This window comes from Macrotis lagotis, chromosome 7 (genome assembly GCF_037893015.1).
Source record: "Macrotis lagotis isolate mMagLag1 chromosome 7, bilby.v1.9.chrom.fasta, whole genome shotgun sequence".
Lineage (NCBI taxonomy): Eukaryota > Metazoa > Chordata > Mammalia > Peramelemorphia > Peramelidae > Macrotis > Macrotis lagotis.
The window spans coordinates 162,199,201-162,219,475 of NC_133664.1; positions in this window are offsets into that span (position 1 = coordinate 162,199,201).

The window sequence follows — 20,275 nt, forward strand, 5'->3', positions numbered from 1 at the left end:
TTTTGATGACTGATGCTTTATAGTATTGTTTAGATCTGGTAGAGTTAGGCCATCTTCCTTTACATTTTTTTCATCAGTTCCCTTACTATTCTTGATTTTTTTCAAGAGCAATTGCTGCTCCAGATGAATTTTGTTACTATTTTTTCTAGCTCCGTAAAATAATTATTTGGTAGTTTGATTGGTATAGCACTGAATAAGTAATTTAGTTTTAGTAGAATTGTAATTCTTATTATATTAGCTTGACCTGACCATGAGCAATTGACATTTTCCCATTATTTAGATCTGCCTTTATTTGGGTGAGAAGCATTTTATAATTGGGTTCATAGAATTTCTCTGTTTGTCTTGGAAGGTAGATTGCCAAATATTTAATGTTGTCTACAGTTATTTTAAATGGAATTTCTCTTTCCATCTCTTGCTCTTGGGCTTTGTTGTTCATATATAGAAATGCTAGTCATTTATGTGGTTTTATTTTATATCCTGCTACTTTGCTGAATTTGCTAATTGTTTTGGGGAGATTTTAAGATGATTTATTTGGGTTCTCTAAGTATAACATCATATCATATGCAAAGAGAGAAATCTTTGCTTCCTCATTACCAATTCTAATTCCTTCCATTTTCCTTTCTTCTCTTTTTGCTAGAGCTAATATTTCTAAAACAATATTGAATAGTGATGGTGATAATGGACATCCTTGTTTTACCCCTGATCTTATTGGAAATACTCCGAATTTATCCCCATTATATAAAATATTTATTGATCATTTTTGATAGGCACTCTTATTATTTTAAGGAAAACTCCATTTATTCCTAAACTTTCTAGTATTTTCAATAGGAATGGATGACATATTTTATCAAAGGCTTTTTTAGCATCTATTTAGATAATCATAAGATTTCTGTTAGTTTTGCTATTGAAAATGTTCAATTATGTTGACGTTTTTCTAATATTAAACCATCCCTGTCTACCTGATATAAATCCTACCTGATAATAGTGTATTATCTTAGTAATAACTTGCTGTAATTTCATTGCTAAAATTTTATTTGAGATCTTTGAATCAATGTTCATTAGGGAGATTGCTCTATAATTTTCCTTATCTGTTTTGATTCTTCCTGCTTTAGGCATCAATACCATGTTGATGTTATAAAAGGAATTTGGCAGAACTCCTATTTTTAAAAATAGTTTATGGACAATAGGAATTACTGAACTATGTTTTTTTAAAAGGACAGGAGAGCTGACAACACACATCCTCAATTTCAGAGCTTCATGTTACATTTATTTCAAATTGATATAAATTTATTAATCTCTATAATGCTGTGCTAGTTTGTGGAGAAACAGATATGAAAAAGTTAGTCTCTGTCTTCAAAGCTTACATAAGAGAAAAGCAAAAGGAGGAAAACAGTTCAGAGAATAATATGCTATTTTTTGTTTCTTGATATCTGAATTCAAATTCTAGCTATACCACTTGTTGCCTGTAAGACCTTAGAGAAATCAGTTTATATCACTAGGCCTCAATTTCCTCATCTGTAAAATATCAGTTAGGACTAACTGATTTGTGTATAATTTATTATCACTTGTATACAAAATAAATGCAATAAAATCAGGGTGTGATGGAAGGGAGGAAGAAAGAAGAGATGAAGATGAAGTCCTTTAGGGCAAACTAAAGAGAGAGAGAGAACATACTTTCAGCTGGGGGCAATCAGGGAGGGTTTTATGGAAGAAGGTATTGCCCAAACTGAATTTTGAAGGAAATATAGATTTCTTAAGGATGGTGTGATGAAAAGAGATAGTGTTCCAGGCACAAGGGAAGATAGGCCTTGGAGTTGAGAAGTGGTAAATCAAGTTTTTTTTTTGTTTGTTTGTTGTTATTTTTCAGTCATTTTAATTGTGTCCAAGTCTTCATGAATCCTTTTGGCATTGCCTTAGCAAGATAGTGGAATGGTTTGCCATTTCCTTCTCTCAATCATTTTATAGATGATGGAACTGAGTTAAACAGGGTTAAGTGACTTGCCTAGGGCCACATGATTAGTGATTGAGTGAAGCCATAACTGAACACAGGAAGATGAGTCTTCCTGACTCCAGGTTCAACTCTCTAGTCACTGCACAGCTGCCTTAAATCAAGTTTAGAGAATAGCTTGTATTAAGCATAGTTGAATATGGAAGATGAGATTGGGTGTAGGAGACTTTCAATTTCTTTGGTTCTCTTACATCTTCCCTGGTTTACAGAATCCTTGCATATCTAGACTTGGTTCAGCTTAATATACTATGGGAAGTTCCCTCTGCTGGCTGTTTCTGCAAAGAAACAAAAATTCTTTTCATTTCCCACTCATTCAGTATTCCATATTGGGCTACATCACCATGGATTCCCCATACTCTTACGTATCAAATGGCATTGTCCTTTTCACTCTTGCCACAGCCTAGTAGCGACCATGTTTAACAATATAAATGGTGAAATGGAATAGACTGAGTTACAAATGAACTGCAATCTTTTGGCAAATCTAGCTTTCCTGATTTTAATAAATGGGATAGTTAACTAGATTTTGGACATCAAATTCCTCTTATAAAACAGGATTTTGATGAGTTAACTATAAATGATTCAAAGCTACAGATTAAATTTCCCTTAAAACACATATGGACTTAAGGGAAAACACACTTTGCAAAATATGTTTAAAATTTGTCTAACTCAAGATGCTGAAAAATAGCAACAAACTATTCAAACTTTCCAATAGGAGATACATTATTCCATCCATTTAAGATTGAAAAGAAATATCACATTAATATTTTCCAGTCTTTCATAATGATGTAATTCAGAAAGTTCTGACCTGCATAGTTACTGAATTTAAGGTCTTAAAAATTACTTGAAAATTTTTCTTTACTTTGATTAGGCTATAAGCTAGAAGAACTTTGTACAGGAGAGTTCTAAAAAGATGGCATAATTCATGAGTCACTTCAGAAACAAGCTGTATGTAAGCTGAGTCTTCCTTGGGGATAATAACTATGGAAGTAAGTTATTGAATTCTAGGGATGCACAAGGTCATGTTGGGTCAAAATGGCTATTCCCCCCCCCCCGACCTTGAGGAATTTGGGAGGTTTGAAATAAATTTACTTATTAGATAATATAGTGGTTCACAGACATTTCAGAGGACTTTTTTTCCCCTCCCTGTCCAGACCTGGGATTTCTTTAGTGAAGAATTGAAGGGAGTGGGGGAGGAGGTGATTTTAACTGGGCAAACTCCCTCCACAATACTTCAATAATTTACATTCCTAGGAAGTTGCCTTCTGGCTCTGAGAGGCTATTGCCTCAGTGATTCATCCATAGATGCACAGCTAGCATATGAAAGAGGCAGGACCTGAACCTTACTCTTACTGATCCCAGTGCTAACCCTTTATTCATTCTGTCACTCTTTATCCTATTTGGTTAATCTCCATTCAAAATCAAAGTCAAAGACAATATGTAGTAATTTATTTTTTTAATATTCTTCTTTTGATTGAGTATAACGTAATGTTACATCTTAGAACATCTTATGAGACAAAGACTTGGTTAAAGAGCATTCTATATTTTGTTAAACCTTATTCAGTTCAGGTGCAAGTTATAGACAGAGCAAATTTAGGTTTCAACTTGTTCAGAATGAAAAGCTAATTACAGTGATGTAATAACTGACTTATAGAGTGCTTTAAGGCTTATAAAGTGCTTTGTTTACATTATCTCTTTTGATCCACACAATAAAGCCATATGTCATTACAGGATCATGGTATCATAGATGTAGAACTACATCAGGTCTTAGAAGCCATCTAGTACAATTTCCTTATTTTAAAGATGGGGTAACTGAGGTCCAACAAAAAACTAAATTATTCAACCAAGGTAACAATAATAAAGAAAAAAAGACTTGAACCTTGATTCTCTGACTCCATTTTACAGATATAGAAGATAAGACTGAAATTATATTGTCAGATAAAATCACAACTTTGGTAACATTAGACCTAAAAATGAGTTTGAGTTCTCAACAATTTATAAATTTGAATCCTGGACAAATAACTAAACCTAACTAACCCTGTTTCAATACTGGTAAAATATGGTTAATATTCATACCATCAACCTCATTGGGTTTTTGTGTTGCAAAGACTTTTATAAAATTTAGAGTTTTATATTACTGTGAATGATCATTATCATCCTCCTCTCAAACCAGAGAAAGGTCTACTTCCTCACTACCTGTTCATGCCCTTTCAAATGCAACTTATTCAATGATCATTAAAATGGAGACAATTTGTGGATAACGTGCTACAGAAACCATGGGCTGTACAGCAAAAGAATAAAATGAAAAAGAAAATACTCATGATCACATGGTTCTTATATTTGTAGTTACTTTTCTCCATCCCAGCTGTTGTAGCCTTTCAATCAGCAGCATGAACCCAATAACAGCTGTTATAAGGAGGTTGATGAGTGACTTCCCATTTTTTGCTGATCTCCAGGAAGGACTAATAGCTTTGATCTCTTAATATAAGACCCAACCTTGTGATGGAAACAGGAAATCCCATTTGACTTAAAAGAAGTCCTCCATTAACTATAAACATACTATGATGTTTGGGAAAGGGTAACTCCATTGTTTGATAATAATTCTAAGATTATGAGGTGATTTCAAACTAGAAGAGTTTTACTAGTCATTTCTGTGGCTCACTGAATTTATGCATATGAATAAAGTATCGCCCTAGAGTAAAAAAAATACTTGATTACAATATTAGTCTTGGACACATACAGGATGCATGACCAAGGGACAAATCATTTTACCTCCTGATGGCTTAGGGCGTTCTCTGAGTCATTAACTGAAAGGTGAGGTGTTGAGTTGCAGGGGGGATAAAGAAGTTCCCTAAAATGATAAAATCACAAATATAGAATAAAAGATTTCCTCCCCCCTGTTTTTTAGAGGCAAAAAAGCATTCAATCTGGCAACTGCACTTTGGACATTCACTTCTAAATACCAAAAACCTTGGAATGGCTGTACTGGATCCACAAATGTTAAAAATAGTTCTTCAAAGTCTGTAACTGTTGTTGTCTAAAATGTTAATGACTGAAAACAGGCATTTTTTCCCTTAGAAAGTAGTGTAATTGCACTTTATTATAACTGGGTCTGTAGGAATAATGAATTATTTTACCATCAGTCTAATTCTCTGAACTCTTTCTACTCTGCTGCTAGGAGTCACTAATGTCTCAGAAACTATGACTCCTTTCCCCTGCCTATCAGATTTCCCACAATATCTATCCCAAACCTTTTCCATTCTCTTCAAGCTGACAACCACTCAAGCTCATAAAATGACCTCAACTCCTACTTTGTTCAAATTGAGGCCACATGAGACTAGTTGGGTTTTTTTTTAACTCCCTTCCTTTCCACATGAAATTTTCTTTTTTCTTCATTCATTTTCTTCCTTGCTGACTTGGACAAAGAATTTTTCTCCAAAGCTAACTTTTCGCCTCAGATCCTTTATCTTGTTCTGTAATCTCTGGGACCTCGCCCCATTAATTATCCTCTTTTACTCCTGAATTTTCAATGTTTCTTCTACAAAATTTCAGAATTGGCGACCAGGGAGTGATTCTTTAATGGTCCTTCAACCCATAGTAGAGCAGACTCCTCAATGTAATATACCTGAAAAATTATCATTTAGTCACTGCCAAGATCTTGAAGAAGAGTGAACCCATTATTTCTCAAGATAGCCAACCCAATACAATTTTGAGTTGCTCCAGTTGTTGGTGTTATTTTTTTCTTACAAGTCTAAATTTGCCTCTGTGACTTTCACTCATTGTTCCTGTTTCTTTTGCACAATTTAAGTGTTTTATTTATACTCTTTTTTCCCTACCACTACTCACTAACTCAACCAACCATTAATAGCCACCTTAGTGACAAAGAAGTACAGTCGGGACATCTAGGTGGAGCAGTGGATAGAGCACTGGTCCTGGAGTCAGGAGGACCTGAGTTCAAACCTAGCCTCAGACACTTAATAATTACCTAGCTGTGTGATCTTGGGCAAGGCACTTAACCCCATTTCCTTGGGAAAAAAAACCCAATTCATTTTTATTTTGTGACTTCCTCTTATGACAACTAATCATGTCCATACCCTTTGAAATTTTATTTCTCAAACTGGGACAGAGACAAGATAGTGGAGAGAAGCCAAGAACTTCCCTAAGCTTTCCTGGACTTCCCTTAGAAACAAAAGTAATCAAATGTCTAAATGGATTCTGGAATGTCAGAGCTCACAAAAAGAACAAAATAGAGCATTTTCCAGCTTAAGATATGTGGGTTGGACTTCAGAAAAGTTCTGATTTACACGGGTAGATGTGGAGCATGGTTCAATACAGGAGCAGAGACCAGCATGGCTTGGTTATTAGTGCGGTGTGGCAGAGTGTAGAAGAGGCCAGCCAGAGGCTCTCTCAGCCACAGCAGAAATCTGTCACCTAGGCCCCTGGTTTAACAGGCCAAAGGCTCAGCAGGTCAACTGTGAGGGCTTCAACAAAGGATCCCAAACTTTCTGTGCAGCTGCTATTACTGAGCTGGATGGTCCCACTCCAGAAAGCATGTTGCTAGCTTTCACAATGTGGTCTGCAAGCAGACTCTTCCCCTAACACAAGAAACTTAAGACAGCACCTGTGGCTCAGGTGCAAATGAGTACAAAAAGTCAGAGAAAAGCCCTGAAAATAGAAAACTTCTATGCTAATGAGCACCATCTCAGAAAAGAATGGCAGAAAAACATGTGAAACCCCATAGGGGAATATAAAATATTTTCCAACCCAAAAAGACCTTTTAGATGAGCACAATAAGTATTTTAGAAATCAAGTAGAAAAATTGGGAAAATTAATGTGAGAGAAATTCAACATCTTGCAAAAGGAAGAACAAAAATGGACCAGAAAAAACCCCAAACCAAATCGCATAAAAATGCAATTGGGCAAGAGGACTAAGAAAAGATGTCTTTAGAAATTAGAATTGGGCAAATGGAAAAAGAAAACAGTTCCTTTAAAAATAGAATTAAAAATAGAATTAAAAATGGAAAAATAGGAGATTAAAAAAACTAACTGAAGAAAATAGTTTCTTGAAAAATAGAATTGACCACCTAGAGGCTGATGTCTCTACTAGACATCAAGAATCAGTCAAGCAAAATAAAAAAAAAAAATACAAGAAAATGCAAAATACCTTGTTCAAAAAACAACTGACCTGGAAAATAGATTTAGGAGAGTTAATTTAAGGATAACTGAACTACCTGAAAGCCCTGAGCAAAAAAAAAAGAGCCTGGAAAACATCTTTCAAGAAATCATCCAGGAAGGCTACCCTGATATCCTAAACAGAAGGTAAAATAGTCATCAAAAGAATACACATATCATCCCCTGAAAGAAATCCCCAAAATAAAAACAGTAAGGAATATTGTAGCAAAATAACATAATTACAGGTCAAGGGGAAAAACTACTACCAGCTAGAAAGAAACAATTCAAATACCAAGGAGCCACAGTCAATATTACACAGGCCTTGGCAACATCAACAATGAAAGATTTAAGGGCTTGGAATATGATATCTTGGAGAGCAAAGGAGCTTGTCTTACAATCAGGAATCATCTACCCAGAGAAACTGAGCATACTCAGTCAGGGCAAAAGATGTCTATCAAACAAAATAGGCGATTTTCAAATTTTCCTCATGAAAAGACCAGAGCTGAACAGAAAATTCAATCTTTAAACATGAGACTCAAGAGATATGTTAAGAGGTAAACAGGGAAAAAAGAAAAAAATATTAAACAAGATTAAATTGGTCACAACCCTACATGGAAAGATGATACTTAATACTCTTGGAAACTGTGCCTCTGTTAGAGGGAGTGATGTTTGTCTTTCATTCTTGAAAATGGTCATGACATCAGGGAGGTGATGCCATGACAAGCACATGACTGGATTTGAGTGAGGGGATGCTGTGCTAAGTCACCAGCCTCAGTTCCTCTTCTGGGTTCACTGACTAGAAATGAATCAGGACTACAGATGGCTCTGTATCAGGGTTCTTTGTCCACAGTCTCACAGCTAGTATGAGTCAAGTGTCTGAAGTCAGTTTTGAACTCCCATTCTCTTGACTCCAAAGCCAGTGCTCTATCCAATGCACCACATAGCTGCCTAGAAGGAGTATACTCTTATAAGCTGATTTTAAGGTATTATATAAAAAAAGATTTAAAAAACAAATGAAGGGAAGAAGCAGAATGCAGTAAATTATATCACATGAGGAGGTACAAAACCTATTACAGTAATGGGAAAATGGGAGAAGGTGATAATTTCTTGAAAGTTACTTTCAATGATCTGACTCAAAGAGGGAAGAAAATAACAATATATATTTCAGTGGGGGTTAGAAATTTATATTACTTTACAAGGAATTAGGAGGTGAAAAGGGGGGTGAAGCAAGGGAAAGATGGACTAATAGAAGGAGGGGCAGAAGGGAGGGTAGATTTTATACAGAATGCAGGGATGGTTCAATATTAGGGAAACTATCATCAAAATTTGCCATATCAAAACAAAATTAGCAGAAAGCAAATGATTATCTCAATGGATGCTGAAAAAAATACTCATTAATATTGTAAAAATATATAAATATGAAAAAATGCTTCAAATCATTATTGATTAGAGAAATGCAAATAAAAATGAAGAACTCTACCTATCAGAAGGATTAAGATGACATAAAAGGAAAATTATTACTGCTGGGGAGGTTGTGAGAGTATGCATTGCTGGTGGAGTTGTGAATAGATCCAAATATTCTAGAGCACAATATGGAACCATGCTCGAAGAGAATAAAACTATTCATTCTCTTTGACTCAGCAATTCCAATTCTAGGTCTGTATCCATAAGAAATTATAAAAAATGGGAAAAGTTCTATATGTTCCAAAATATTCATAGCAGCTTTTTCGTAGTGGCAAAGAATTGGAAATTGAGGGGATTGTCTATCAATAGGGGAATGGTTAAACAAGCTATGGTATATGAATGCTATGGAATATTATTGTTCTATAAGAAACCATAAATGGTCGGACTCTAGAGAAGCATGGAATGACTTATAAGATCTGATGCTGAGTGAAAGAAGCAGAACCAAGAGAACAATGGGCACATTAACAACAACACTGTGAGATGAACAACCTTGAAGGAAGCAGCTCCTCTCAGCAGTCAGAGAATTAGTATAACCATATCAGATGGATATGGGCAATGTTATCCCCATCCAGAGGAAGAAAAACAAAACAAAAAAGACCAACCCTTCAGAATCTGATGTACACTTTGTAAAAATCATCACTTATGTATCTCTCTTAATCCTAATTCTTAATACTGAAAATGACTAATCTGTAAACATATTTACCAAAAATATGTATGTACAATGCTAACCTGACTATTCACTGACAGGGGAGGGGGGTAGGAAGGGATTGTAGAAGGAAATTTTGTGATTTAAAAATATACATGTGCATATGGATGAAAAGAATAAAGAAATAAAAAGAAATTGAGAGGATGTCCATCAATTGGGGAATGGTTAAACAAGTTATGGACATGAATTTTATGGAATATTACTGTTTTATAAGAAACCATAAATGATAGGACTCTAGAGAAGCAAGGAAGGAATTACAGGATCTGATGCTGAGCAAAGAGAGCAGAACCAAGAGAATAGTGTACACATTAACAACAACATTGTGACATGTTCAGTCCTTATTGATACAGCTGCTGTCAGTGGTTCAGAGCTAGTACAACCTTGTTTGACTGGCTGTAGACAGTGCTCTCTCCATCCAGAGGAAGAAAAACAAAACAAAACAAAATCCTCAGAATCTGAGGAACACTACATTCACTTTTTTAAAAAAAAAGTCTCATGTATTTTTTTCCCTTAATCTTAATTCCTCATACCAAAAATGACTAATCTTTAAATATTTTTAAAACAAATGTTTGACATTGAGTGGAATGGGGGGAAAGGGAGGGTGGAAGGAAATTTTGTAACTTAGAAATATGCAGAGGTATATGGCTGATCTGCATATGGATGAATGTTAAAAATAACTTTCATAACATGTATTTGGAAAAGTAAAGCATCAATAAAAATACTGCCAAACAATTAGAGAGCACAGGGATAATTAGAGTTTTCCTTCCAATGATAAGCATAATCTATCCAAAACCATCAGCTAAGCATTATATGTAATGGGAATAAGCTAGAAGCATTCTCAATAAGATCAGGGGTGAAACAAGGATATCTATTATCCTACTATTATTCAATATTTTATTAGACATGTTATTTTAACAATAAGTGAAGAAAAGAAATTGAATGAATTAGAATAAACAAAGAAGAAACAAAATTCTTTCTCTTTGTAGATGACATTACAGTATAGAGAATCCTAGAAAATCAACTAAAAAATTTTCAGCAATTAAGAGCTTCAACAAAATTTCAGGATATCAAATAAGCCCACACACAAATCATCAATATTTCTATATAATACCAACAAAACCAAGCAGCAAGAAACAGAAAGAGAAATTCCATTTAAAGTAATTCTAGGGGGCGACTAGGTAGCTCAGTGTATAGAGCACTGGCCCAGGAGTCAGGAGTACCTGAGTTCAAATGTGACCTCAGACACTTAATTGTGGCCTTGGGCAAATCACTTAACCCCATTGCCTTGCAAAATCCTAAAACAAACAAACAAGTAAACAAACAAATAAAGTAATTCTAGACAGCATAAAATACTTAGGAGTATACCTGCCAAGGCAAGAACCTATATGAAAGCAATTACAAAACACTTTTCACAAAAATAAAATCAGATTTAAATAAATGGAAAAATGCCAATTGCTCATGGTTAAGCCTGGCTAATATATTAAAAATGACAATTCTACCTAAATTAACTTACTTATCTAGTGTCATACCAATCAAACTATTAAAATATTATTTCATAGAACTAGAAAAATAGTAACAAAATACATCTGGAGGAATTAAAGATCAAGACATCAAGGGAATTAATATAAAAATGCAAAGGAAGGTGTGGCAGTCATCAAAACTGTTTGGTACTGGATAAGAAATAGAATGGTGGATAAGTGGAATAGATTAGGTACAAAAGAAACAGTAGTATTTAACTATAGTAATTGATTTTTCCACAAACCCAAAGACTCCAGGTTTTGGGCTAAGAAATCACTATTTGACAAAAACTTCTGGGAAAACTGGGCAATGTTATCCCTGGAAGACTTGTAGAATAATGAGGCATAGACCAACTTCTCATACCCTATACCAAGAAAAGGTTGAAATGTGTACAAGATTTAGACATAAAAGGTGATACCATAAGCCAGTCAGGAGAATAAGTAATAGATTATCTGTCAGATCTATGGAAAGGGGAAGAGTTTATGATTAAACAAAAGATAGAAAACATTATTAAATACAAAAGGGACAATTTTGTTTACCTTCAAAGGTTTTTAGAAGGAATGCAGTAACTTGGGAAGCAAGCTTTACAGATAGTATTTCTAATAAAGTATTCATTTCTAATACATATATATATATATATATATATATATATAAACAACTGAGTCAAATTTATTAGAATGCAAATCATTCTCCAATTATTAAATGGTCAAAGGAAATGAACAGAAAGTTTTCAGATGTAGAAACTAAATCTAGCTATAGTCACACAAAATGCTCTAAATCATTATTGATTAGAGAAATACAAATTACAACAGCTCTGAGGTATCACCTAAAAGTAAAAAAAAAGGAAAATGATCAATGTTGATGAAGATGTGAGAAAACTGGGACACTATTGAATTGTTGGTAGAGTTGTGAACTGATCCAATAATTCTGGAAAGCAATTTGAAATGCCCAAGGAGCAATAAAATTGTCATACCCTGTGATGCAGCAATGCCACTAACTAGTTCTATAATCTCAAAGAAATCATGCAAAAGGGAAAAAGACTCACATGTACAGAAATATTTCTAGCAGTTCTTTTTGCAGTGACAAAGATTTGAAATTGAAGGATGCTCATCAACTGGGAAATGGCTGAACAAATTGTGGTAGATGAAGGTGATGGAGTACTATTGCCCTGTTAGAAATCATGAACAGGCAGACTTCAGAAAAGCCTGGAAAGGAACTTGTGCTGAGTGAAGATATCAGAACCTAAAAAAAATTGTACACATTAACAGTAACATTGTGTGTTGATCATCTGTGATGAACTTTGCTCTTTTCAGCAGCACAACAATCAAAGGCAATACTAAATAAAGTATTACCCTTGGAAAATGCCACCTACACCCAGAGAAAGAACTATGGTGTCTGAATTTAGACCAAAGCACTCTATTTTCAATTTCACGGTTCATTTTAAAATTTGTGTTTTTTCCCTCTCATGTTCTTTTTTGTCTCTTTATATTTTATTCTGATTCTTCTTTCACAACATGACTAATATGGAAATATGTTTAACATGGTTATACATGAATAATCTTTATCAGATTACTCACTGTCAAAGGCAGAAGGGAGGGAAAGGAGGGAGGGAGAAAATGTGCAATTCAATTCCTTACAAAAATGAATATTAAAAACTATCTTTGAATGTAGCTGGAAAAATAAATAAATAAATTCTTTTTAAACAAAGATTCAAAAAAAGAGAAATTTTGGTTTTCAATATGAAATGGGTGGTGGCAGGAAAAGGAATTATCTACTTCAACATTCAAACATTCTGGATATTATCCATTCAAAATAAATTGAAATCAGTTCAATCCAACACAATTGTTATTGCCTGAATTTCTTGGTGGAAGATAGAATTGTACTTAAGAGGCAGCCAGTATGACGTTGCTTTTCTTCCACTAATTGGGTGGTATTTTCCATAACCTGTTTTGTGGCCATAGGCCTTCTCCTTTTCCCTGAACTCCCTGTGCTAATATTCTCACCATCATAACAAATGGAGGAATGCTAAATTCTCTTCCAGATCCTATGTTTCTTGGCAGAAATCTTCCTCTGGGTTTTCAATCTGAACTCAACTCTGCTAGTGACCTTTAGAGCAACATCAGATTCAGTCAGATTTATTTTTGTTTGGGTTTTGAATGATAGATACAATGAAATTTACCTTTCCTAAATTATATATAGAGAGAATTTGATCATCAACATTGATCATTTTCCTTTTTTTTCTTTTAGGTGATACCTCAGAGCTGTTTTAATTTGCATTTCTCTAATCAACTATTAACTAATTTACCAACTTTGGAAACACTTTAAAAAAGCTGATCACATAAGAATTCAATACATCCAAGCTGTTAATGAATTCTTTAGATTTTAGAGTCTAGGAATTCTGATTGCTAGAATATTACATTTTTTTGACAGAGAAAAAATGATAGATGAAATAATTTCAGTTATCATCTCCACCATCAAGGTGGTGGTTGTGGTGGTGGTGGTGGAAGTCCATAGGAACTTCTATTGTTGATTAAATTCATAGTAGCTAAGTTAATTGAGGAGTATCTTAGACAGAACCTATTGACATGTTTCTTGATGATCCCATTAAAAATCACACAAAATTATAATGTTCAATTTTCTCAAATTGGAAATGAGATGACAAAAGTTGAAATTCTTCAAAAGGTTTCTTAGACTTTTATTATAATGTTAAGTCCATGGTATTTAACTCATTTTTAAAGAAATCCCCAGAATAGAAACAGCCATATTAATGTCTGTACCAGTAAATATCTCTTGTATTTTTAAATTTTGTTTCTTTAGTTGATATATTTAACAACTAGACTATACTCTTCACATATATTTTGCCTATGGAGACTTCATTTTTAACATATTTGTGTCACTTTTCTAAATAGCAAATTTCCTAGTTCCTGTTAACAAAACTTATGCTTGTTACCACTGAAAGACTTCAGATTTTAAAAGATCTAAGGACACTATCATATCATTCTAAGGAACAAACAGAAGCCTAGGTCTGGGATGAATTCCAGTCTATTTGTTTTGTCTGCATTATAGATTTCAAAAGGCAATAGAATTTATCCAATGTGAACAACGTCACTCAGATTTCCATTAAAGTCTATTTCACAAATGATAAGTCTTCAGAAAAAAATCCTGCTTGATTGAATTGTATAAAACAACCTTATGGTTGACTTTGTACATTTTTTATTCCTATTATATATTTTATTTAAATTAAAATCACATTTCTTTCTATCAACTAAATTTAACTCATGAAATCTTCCTAACAACTGTGGGGAATGAATGATAATAACATCCATACTTTATAGTTGAAGAAACTGAGACAAAAAAGTAGTTAGAAAATTAGCTCATGGTTATGCAGCTAATAAGAATCTGAATTAGGATTTGAACTCAGTATTTATATATTTTAGGCCCAACACTTTAGCCACTGTATCACTTAATTATCTTATATTGAATGACTAAACCCCAAGAATAGTCATTAATGGATAATAGCAATAAATATTTTTATTGTATACACTAGAATTGGGTACTATGTTAAACATTTTGCAAGTAATCTCATTTGATCTTCACAACAACCGTCTGAGATATGTATTATTATCGATATTTTTATGAGTAAAGAAACTGAGGCAAATAGATTTAGGGTCACATAACTAATAAGTGAGTATCTCAGTCAGGATTTGAGCTCAGGTCTTCTATATTCCAGACCCAGCACTTTATATACTGCACCAAATTATTATCTGTCTCAAATTATTGAAATACTGAACCCAAAGACACCAAAAATTGGCATGCTGGTAAATGTTGAACAATAGGCTCCCAGAAGGGAAATATGTATTCATGACATATTTTAAATTTAATCTGCAAGGCAAGGGTTAAGTGACTTATCCAAGTTTATACAACTAGTAAGTTGCAGAGGCTGGATTCAAACTCCTGTCCTCCTGACTCCAGCTACCCCTAATCTGGGGCATTCACCTTGAAATAAAGAGGACAGGAGTTTGAATCTAGCCTCTGAAATGGACTTGCTGTATGACCTTGGACAAGTCACTTAACCCGGATTGCTTGCATCCAGGGCCATCTCCAGTTGTCCTGATTCATATCTGGCCACTGGACCCAAGTGACTCTGGAGGAGAAAGTGAGACTGATGACTTAGCACTGCATCCCCTCACACAAATCCAATTCATGTGCTGTCGTGGCATCACCACTCTGATGTCATGACCTTCCTTTAAAATGAAGGACAAAGATCATCATCATAAATTTAAACTGCATTATTTTCTTCAGTATAGACAGTTAACAAAACACTGAATTAATCCCTAATTGGTAGTATTTGCCAAGTATAAATGCTCAAAATGAAAATGTAACAAGTAACTGTCAAGGGCTGGTTCAATCTGGCTTCAGCTTTAAGTGTGTGACTCTGGGAAAGTCATTGTGTCTCTCACTGACATAGACACCTGTCTTAGATTATAGCTTGCAGAGGTTTTAAAAAACTTTTTACAAAAGCATTTTCTCAAATGAGAATTCTTAATGTGACAGAGATTTTCCAAAAATGCACCGTTAGTTTCTATGGCCAATCACAGCCATTACTAATTCAGACATATGGAAAAAATAGTTTAATATATGTTCAGAGCAATGTACACTAAAAATCAGTGATCTTCAGCAAGTACATATAGACAAATAAAATGGGCTGGTTGACTGCAAGGGAATTTTACAGAAAGCAGAAGGCGAAGTTAATGATTGACACATCAAAGAACAGATGGCAGGAGGGGAAGATCTGTATCAGGTAAAACAGGATACTAGTCAGTAAACAGTGGAGTTATAATTGGAATTTCCAAACTAACCATTAACATTGGAGTTACAGTTGGTGTCTCAGATGTATTTTGCATGGAGTAGCTAATTACACCATTTGCTCAATTTAAGTAGCGGTAAGAAAGTTAAGCCAGAAATTCTCTTATCAAACCTATACAATATAATTACAAACCCAATCTATAATCCTCCATCCCTACCTATAATAAAATAGAAACATGCTTTTAAGTCTGTTAATTAAACTATTCCTAGAATGAGTTTTCATCATTCTTTGTTCTAGTTCTTTCTCTAGTTCTTTCTTTCTAATAACCCAGGGGAGTGGGTGATATTGATATCCTCATTTTATAGTTGAAGAAACTGAGACAAAACAAAGTAGTTAGAGGACTTGCCCACGGTCATGCAGTTTATAAAAGTCTGAGTTAGGATTTGATCTTAGGACTTTTATAGTCCAGGCCCAGCACTTTATCACTTAATTACCTAGTATCCTAGGACTAAAATTATTAGTTCCTTTTGACATCTTCACTTATAAATATAAAGAAAAAACTTTAAGAAGAAAGGAGTCTTTGAATGCAAAAAGTACATTTTGAGGAATTTCTCCTTCATACTTGGCTCCAGATGAGAATTTCTCTGATATGCAAACACATACAGATGCCTTCGAATGATACCTTTCATTAAACTGTTTTAATGGACTTATTGAATCTGCTGGGAAAAAGTCAGCACTGAATCACAGGACCACAAATTTATAGTTGAAAGAGACTTTATAGACCATCTAACCCAGACACTTACTGTATAGATATTGAACAGAAACTGAGACTAGAAAGGTCAACAAATTTCATCAAGGTAAACATATAATATAGAATTTGAATCGGGGTCCTCTGACTCTGAGACTAGTATTTTTTTCCCAACACTACACTGCAGCATTCACCTTTGAACAAAAGAGATACTAAGAGAGCTTTACATTAAGGCACATTAGTAATATTATTATAGCTTTTGCTCTCTATTCATTTAGAAGGATAAAATGTTCTTTTAGTTTTGGTCTAAGAGGCTCACAAATTCAATAGCAAATTAAAGCTATATTTAAAAAGTCTGACAGTGAGAATTCCCCAGTTCACATACCAAAAAAAGAAGTCATACAGAAAATTTTACCTGACCATTAAGTTCAATTAAATTTAAATTCAATTTTATGTGTAAATTTCTTTCCAGAATAAAATGGAAACATGTTAAAAAATGAATTAGTCAAGTGAAAAATACAAAATTTTTGTAAGATTTAAGGGGAGAACTTCAATAGTCAATTTGTGTGGACAATGCTATTTGGATCTGGTCCGCATTGCTTCATTTTGAAATGTTTCATCTTTTTCATTATATGGAGATGACCCTTAAAATGAAGAAGGGGAAAGGAGAACAATATGTAACTAGCTGGAGATGAGGAGTAATATGTATTCAGAGAGCCAATACTATATCCAGGCTGTGCAAGATGGCTTAGGAGAGAAGACAAATCTTAAATGAGAACTGCTGGCATCTTCTCATAGGTGACCCCACCCCCTGCCAAATATTGTTTTCACAGTTGTCAGTCACCTTACTCCTCAAAGAGGCCAGCTGAATAAAGTAGTAAAAAAGTTCTGGTAATATGAGTTTGCATCAAAAGACTTTAAGGCATTCCAGTCTTACACTATAATCTAGGCCAAGGAAATGAAGGGAAAAAATTTAAAAAGAATTCCCACAAAGATCCATGTGTAATATGAACACACATGTGAATTCATGCACATATTTCATGACTATACACACATATATGCATGTGTTTCACAGCTATGTTTGCACATGTTTATACACACACAAATGAACTTTACACAATGTTTAAAATACCATTTCTAAGCCTGTGGTTCAGCTTTTCTTCCATTGTGACACTGGGTTGTAGAAAAGGTAGTACTTAAAAAGAACAGTTACACTATATTTATCTAAAATTAAATCTTTATACTCTAAATGATTCTATAAAACACAGCCCCTGAGTTTCAAGCAACCACACCTCATATCCCAGTTCCAGCTAATACAATTAAAATTAATTGTACTGCATTCTTTGTTATGGCATGCAAAAGTGCCTCATTTAAAAAGTATTTGACAACAGCAATTTCATAGAGCCATAACCCTATTCAGAAAGATATAAAGATTCAGGTCTAGGATTCGTTATTTTTTTTTTCTTCTTTTTATTTTAAATGAAAGCTAAATGAAAGTTGGAAGATTTGACTTACTTTTAATTGCTACATTCAGCAAAATGAATTAAATCTTCAGGGCACATTGGTCTTCCAAGGATGTGTTTGATGCTTAAATTATATCTTTAAAGACAGTGTTGTACTAACAATAGAGATAATTGAGGCAATTAAAGAGGTGGGATTTTCCAACAATCAGAAAGAAGTTGAGCAGCAATATCATAGTCATTCTTACTGGAGAAAATGGGGAAAAACAAAAAAAAGATGAGATCTGTGCTTTCTGTGGAACGAATATTTATTGTATTGATGCACTCTTATGTCATTATATATTATATATCCTTCTTAGGTTTGATAATTAAAATCTTTAATAAAAATAGTCAATATAAAACTCTTTTAAATGACTTCAAATTAGGTCTTTCCATACACTATTCAATTTTTAAATTAGGAGAGTAAATTGGCCTCTAAGTTGGTCTGATTCCCAACTGATGACTGACTTTTCAATTTGGCAAAGAATAATTCATCTTTAGCATCAATTTAAGTGCCTATGTATAAAATGTTATTAGTGGTTTAAATTATATAATGCTTTAAGGGTGAATAAGTGATATAATCTTGTGGACTGGATATACTAAGGTTGAACATTTTCAGAGAAGTTAAATGAATTAGTTATGATCACATGACTAATAGGTAAAAGATCTAGAAATTAAGCTTAAGGTTTCAGATCCTAAATTCAGTGTTTATTCCACTGTGTTTCAGGTAATAATCTTATTTTAGCAAAGGCACTGCATAAATGATAGTTATAGAGAGGAAATGGAACTGTGATTTCATTATTATATTGAAGACATGGGTGAGAAAAAGTCTCTCTTCTAAGGCAGGGTTTCAGAAAGTTGCCTAGATCAAGCATTGTAAGGTTATGTGATTTGCCCAGGATTGCCCAGTTAATCTTGTCAGTACTCATGACTTCCTGCATGACTTCCGGCTTTGAGACAGATCTTTATCCACTATTTCAAACTGCCACAAATGATATGTCATGTTAACTCACATATATGAAGCAGATTTATAATAAATAGGCCCTCATTTATAGTAATTCTATACTTAGGGAGACTAGTTATGAAATGTCCCCAACTCTCTAACAATAGGATCGGGTTTGAGCTCCCAGTATTTTCCTGGGAAAGTTCTTTCTGCCCTTTGTGGCTCTCATTGCACCATCATGCCACAAACAATGGGACACCTGGAACTCAAGGATAGATTTGACCACAGATGTTCATAACAAATAAAATTTAATCTGGCACATGAATTTTGAAATTTTATTTCTCTTGAATTTTACAATTTCCCTCCTAATCTTGCTTCCCTCCCCCATCCCCTACAGAAGGCAGTCTGCTAGTCTTTACATTGTTTCCATGTTATACATTGATCTAAGTTGAATGTGATGAGAGAGAAATCATATCCTTAAGGAAAAAAATGAAATATAATAGATAGAAAAATTACATAATAAGATAACTTTTCTTTTAACTAATTAAAGGTAATAGTTTTTGGGTTTTGTTCCAACTCCACAGTTCTTTCTCTGGATACAGATGTTATTCTCCCTCACAGATATCTCAAAATTGTGTCTGATTGTTGCACTGATGGAATGAGCAAGTCCATTAAGTTTGATCATCACCCCCACATGCATTTTTAAAAAATCAGTTTAAGAAAAATACAAAGAGAAGCAAGGCTGAGCAGTGTAGAGCCTACCCTTTTTTTCCGATTTCTTTCTTTCATGATAGTCTAAGCTATAAGATGAGCACTCCCCATTTTGTTCATTTAAATAGAGTTATCTCTCATGGCCTTCAAAAAAGGATTTATAGATGTGGAAGCTTCAGACTTCTGCTTGAGGATAAACAAGACTTGTTGCTTCTCTATTCACTCCTTAACATCAGATTGCTTTCACATTAGTTTCTTCTCTTCCCAAATTGTGAACTACAATTCCAAGGAATATTGCAGCCAGACTAACCCTCTGCCAAGGGTTTTACACAGGATATTTTAAAAATGAATGCTGGGGCAGCTAGGTAGAGCAGTGGATAGAGCACCTGTCCTGGAGTCAGGAGTACCTGAGTTCAAATCTGACCTTAGACATTTAATAATTACCTAGCTGTATGGCCTTGGGCAAGCCACTTAACCCCTTTGCCTTGCAAAAAACAAAACAAAACAAACAAACAAAAAAAATGAATGCTGACCTTTACCTCAAGGAACTTACAGTCTAAAGAAGAAAAACATTCAGAGAAGCCAGTATGTATAGTGTACAATGCAGCTTATTTTCACAAATAGCTTTAAATGGCATCCATCTCAGTGCTTGGAATAAAATGAAAAAGAGTTTACACTCTATTGGGAAGATAAAAATATAAA